The sequence below is a fragment of the Triticum dicoccoides genome, chromosome 7B, assembly GCF_002162155.2.
Source record: "Triticum dicoccoides isolate Atlit2015 ecotype Zavitan chromosome 7B, WEW_v2.0, whole genome shotgun sequence".
NCBI lineage: Eukaryota > Viridiplantae > Streptophyta > Magnoliopsida > Poales > Poaceae > Triticum > Triticum dicoccoides.
In genome coordinates this window covers 75,411,639-75,417,132 of record NC_041393.1, presented here as the reverse complement: position 1 = coordinate 75,417,132, position 5,494 = coordinate 75,411,639, and the positions used below count along the sequence as shown (strand labels likewise).

The following is a 5,494-nucleotide window of genomic DNA, read 5'->3' as shown; positions in this document are numbered from 1 at the left end:
GACCATAATATGTTCCCTTTCCCGTGTTGGTTGTTGCATCAAAGCGGACTCCACTCTTTTGGTTGGTGCTCTTCTTATCTTAGTTGATCGTGTAAAATGTATTCCCATTTATCTGCTACCATTTGAATGTCATTATGTTCGAAGATGGTAACTGGGACAGCGAGTACATGTCATTTTGAATATCGCCATCATGCATGGCACATTTCTGCAACCAACCGGCGAAAGTCCTCATTTGTTCACGTGTAATCCAGTCATCAGACTTCTCCAGGTGTTTGGAGTGAAGAAAATTCTTGTGTTCCTCCATATACGGAGCCACCAAGGCGGAATTCTGTAGAACTGTGTAGTGTGCTTCACTGAGAGAATGTCCGTCCATACATATTATTTGATCCCCTCCTAGCGTGCCTTTTCCATCTAGTCTGCCCTTATGCCGCGATTCCGAAACACCAATCGGCTTAAGGTCAGGAATAAAGTCAATACAAAACTCAATGACCTCCTCATTTTCATGGCCCTTCGAGATGCTTCCTTCTGGCCTAGCACGGTTATGAACATATTTCTTCAAGACTCCCATGAACCTCTCAAAGGGGAACATATGGTGTAGAAATACAGGACCCAAAACATTAATCTCTTCGCAAAGGTGAACTAGGACGTGCGTCATGATGTTGAAGAAGGATGGTGGGAACACCAACTCAAAACTGACAAGACATTGCACCAAATCATTTTGTAACCTTGGTATGATTTCTGGATCAATTACCTTCTGAGAGATTGCATTGAGGAATGCACATAGCTTCACAATGGCTAATCGAACGTTTTCCGGTAGAAGCCCCCTCAATGCAACCGGAAGTAGTTGTGTCATAATCACATGGCAGTCATGAGACTTTAGGTTCTGGAACTTTTTGTCTGCCATATTTATTATTCCCTTTATATTCGACGAGAAGCCAGATGGTACCTTCATGCTGAGCAGGCATTCAAAGAAGATTTCCTTCTCTTCTTTGGTAAGACCATAGCTGGCCTGACCCTGATGTATGCCGTCTTTTCCGTGCATACGTTGCTGGTCCTCCCGTGCCTCAGGTGTATCTTTTGTCTTCCCATCACTACAAGAAATATGTCAACTTGTGACCACCAGATTGGTCACTAAAAGGTCACAAATTTCCATTTACGACCTTTTTGTGGCCAAAAACAGAAGGTCAAAAGCTGGCCGTCGTAAACTGACTATAGCGACCTTTCTTCTGGAATGGTCAAAGACGTTTACGACCAAAATATTCCTACTATGGCGTTTTGCTCACTAGCAACCTCCCCAGGCCACGCAGGCATCCAGCGTGGCACAAGATTCAGCCCGGTCCGATTGGGCGTTTTACATGGGCCGAGCCGATTAATTCGGCCTTTCTATATATTTTTTTCATGTCAATTTCTGGTCGATTTCATGGGCCTAGCCCAACATTATAGCCTTTTTATTTTTGGGCCGTAGCCTTTGTTTCTCTTTTTTTTAACGCATGCCAATTGTCAAATTCTGGTAATTGGGTCCCAAATGTGACGTTCTAGTTTGTGAGACCCTACTGTCAAGGTCATGTTCTTTCATATTTCAATATGCAAATACAGAAAACAGACACAATATTTCAAATAACAGCAGGAAGCAATCTGCTACATCATATAACATACATAAAAATGTGATCAACATCAAGTTTACAATTAGATAACACACACACAGCCCAAGTGTATCAGCCCAAGTCTTTCACAGGAGCCCTACAAGTTCTGCTACATCATATAACACACAAATAGGATCAGCTCCCAGAACTAGCACACGTACAAGTTCTGCTACAAGGAGTTCGTGACTCCCAGAACTAGCTCAATGAGGTAAAACTATGCTTCATCCAACTTCTTTGTCATGAATGAAATGCCAGCATCTGCACATTGTAGAACAAAATGTTTAGGGACAAAATAAAAATAAATCGAACAACAAAGTATCAAAAAAAACAAAGTATTAAAAACTGCAGTAATTTACTCGTAGTTGGCAGGTACACAATACCATGGTTTTAATATAAAATAAAGAGAAAGTGTCTGGCTACAACATAGAATGCTGTAAAATTTGTTTTAGAATCCAGGCATGTCAAATTTTAAGCACCAGCAGAATAGATCTAACAAACCAGACCATGATCATCATGCGCATCAGGATTTATGGTTCTAGCAAAACAGTAAAGAGATGGACATAGACGCATCAAGCATACCAGCTACTACATCACCATTCACTAATAATTCCCATTGGGAGATCAAACTATGCATCCAACAAGCTACAGCAACAGGGAATGCAGAAAAATTTATGACCCGAGATGACGAATCAACTGGGTACATCTCAATTTGAACAACCACGGCGAGACAACAACCGCGTACTAATGCGGCGAATCAAATCTGCACGCAGGAGCAACGCTGTTCGTGGTATCCACATGAGGTCGCGCAACATCAAGAACATGGCGCATGACAACAACAGACCTAGAGATCTAGGACGGAGGGAGGGGGGGCTTACACTTGCGGATGCGGCCGGGTAGAGGTGGAAGCTGCGGAGGCCGCAACGGATGCAGAATTGAAGAGGGTCCTCATGTAGCAGTAGCAGCAGCAGCAGCATGAAGAATTGAAGACCGACCAACAGAGCCTGCAATGCAAACAGAGAGGCATGAGGAAACTGAATCCAATCACATCAAATCAAATCGAGCTGCTGCACCTTGACCTTGAGGAAAACAAACCTCATCTCATGTCATCTCAAGGAAGAATAAGAAGAAAAATATATGGCCGCTGCTCCATGACAATGACCTTGAATTGCTGCTACTACACCAGATCGAGGAAGAAGAATACCTACAAAAAAAGCAATAACTAGCAATGCACAAGCATGAATTCATGGAAGGACGGATGCAAGGCCAAACATCCAGCATACTGTTTCTTAATGCCCCAACTACCTAAAAAACCATGGTAGTTCTAACCATATTATAAAGTGAAGTCATGATATTGAGAGTTCCATCTTATAAAGCTTTCTGTTTAGCATATCCTAAATCACAGTCTATCTACCAATATATGAACTCTTTAGTTTTCAGAACCGAGGCTCACATATTTGGGCTGATTTGTACACTGTATTTTCAGTATTTTTTTACTTGAGACAAACTAAATGCTAACATCAGTGACAACAAGACTTGAACAGAAATAGCTATTGAAGAAACACGTTTATAAGATAGAATGAAAATGATTTACACCACAACATATAGTTCACATGTACTGGGGCTAGAGACTACAGAACACACATAACAGGTTCAGGAGAAGCACATGACACCACAACAAGCACATCTACAGGCAGCAGCTATTGGATATGATGCCTGCTTTAGATTGATTGATTGATTGATTTGGTTACGGCTGTTGGTTGGTGTTCAAATGTACTCCTACTAGATATAGTAGATAGCTAGATGAAGCTGGAGACTATTGTTACAGTGCACAACATGATACTGTAGCCATACATCATAATATGGTTGATTTGGTTGGCGCTAGCTAATGGCTGTTGGCGTCTGAATGTAGCATCCAGTCTCATACCAAGTTGCCTCATTCATCTCAATCTCATCCAGAGCATGCAAGCAGAGTGACAAGCAACGCAAACAAACAAACATTGGCAGCAGCTTATCATATATAGCAGGAGCGGTGTCTGCTGACCTACTGCCGATCCTTGTTGTGCTTGTCCAACCACATCTCCTAACTCCGGTCAACGCTCCACCCTCGCGTTCGGGGTACCTACAAAGAGACACAGAAATTAAGAGAGAAATCTGGAGGGGGTAGGGGGAGAGGCATGAGGGGGAGGCTCACCATGGTCGGGATCTCGGGAGGATGGCGCCGCAGCGGCCGCAGAGGGGAAGTTTGCACCGGTGGTGGAGCCACAGCGAGGCGGAGCGCAAGCAGTGGCAGTGCATCAACACCCACCTCGCCATGCTGCGCAGCCTCCTCCCGTCGGCCTCCCAGGTGAGCTCGGCGAGGTGGTGCGGCATGTGCGGGTGCTGCGGGAAGATGCAGACGGCTGTGTGGTGGCGGACGTGGCCGTGCCGGGGGAGAGCGACGAGGTGGGCGTGGAGGAGGAGCGCTGGGATGCCAAGCGCGTCAGGGCGTCGGTGTGCTGCATCGACCGCCCGAGGCTCATGTCTGAGCTGGGGCGCGCCATGCACTCCGTCAGTGCCAGGGTGGTCCGTGCGGAGATCGCCACCATCGGCAGGAGGACGCGGACAAGGTGGGCGTGGAGGAGGAGCAGCGAAGCGACCGGAGCAGCCGACGGCTGCCAAATCGAGGGAGGGTTAGGCGGAAATCCTAACCCTAGCAGAGAAGGAGGAGGGGGATGCCATGGTCGCGCCATGAAGACGAGATGAGGGGGGTGACGGAGACGAGGTCATCGGTGGGTGGGGGCAGCGGTGGTGGATGGGGTTGGTGGCGGCGGTGGTGGATCGGGATGGTGGTGGCGGTGGTGGATGGGGATGGCGGAGACGAGGGAGAGTAGGCGGGGCGGCCTCGATCCGATCTGGAGAAAGAAAGGGTGGGTGGGTAGGTGGATTAGGGTTTTGGTATTTCAGAAGATCCACCGTTGGATGGGTGCGTGGTGGACGGCTTAGATCGTGTCCAGCTTGGTGATCCGCGTGGAGGTGGTTCCTCGCTTCTCATTGGCCGGCTGTCTCGCGCTCGAATATCCAAAATTTGGACTAAAAAATCTCCGGGTTTTTTAAATGCCTACAAATCTGTGTTGCAAATTTGGATCACGCCATTTTCCAAAAGGCGGCTGATAGGTGCCGGTCAATCGGCCTAAATTTCGGTCGATCGCCTCGTGACCCTACGATTTTTTCATCTCTAACCATTTGATTCACCTCCCACTTTATACTTTCTTCCCCATCTTCATTGTTCTCCCTTAGATAGAACACATCGTTGACCCTCCCGTCGTTGCGCTGTCGCGCACAACCGCAGTTTACCGCCTCACCGCCGGCATCACCCCTACGTGCTTTAGTTGTAGCATTCGCCAGTTCTAGCACCTCCTCGAGATGAAAAACCTTCGCATTGTGTCATCATATGTGACAAGAAATAAATGGTGTGTATTTGAATGAAAAACAATGTTGTCTAAGGAAGTTTTCATTTTCTTTTGACGAAAAAATCATTTTCCATTTTTTGAGCGCCCAAAATGAGTTTTTTTGTGAAGAATCTACCAAATAATTGTTGTAAAATTGGACCAAATCAATTTTATAAAATACTAGGCCATATTTAATCCACAATTGACTAAATGGTTGGGTGTCAAAAGATTTGATCCACCTCTGGTGAAAAAGACAAATTCCCGCTGATTCAGTTGGAAGCGGGTCAAATTTGAACTGTAGATGCCTTGTAGTTTGCTCTTTATTTTTTCCAAAAATCATTTCTAGGTATATAAGTATCTATTTAATCAGAGAAACACCAAAAAAATTCCAAGATTCAACCACTAGCTAGGAACGGTCATTCC

General features: G+C 45.7%; 1 pseudogene; it reads left to right on the top strand.

Annotated features, from left to right (window-relative positions):
• Nucleotides 1–3,855: 3,855 nt before the first annotated feature.
• On the top strand, nt 3,856–4,385 carry LOC119338642 (annotated as a pseudogene).
• The last annotated feature ends 1,109 nt before the right edge of the window (nt 4,386–5,494 follow it).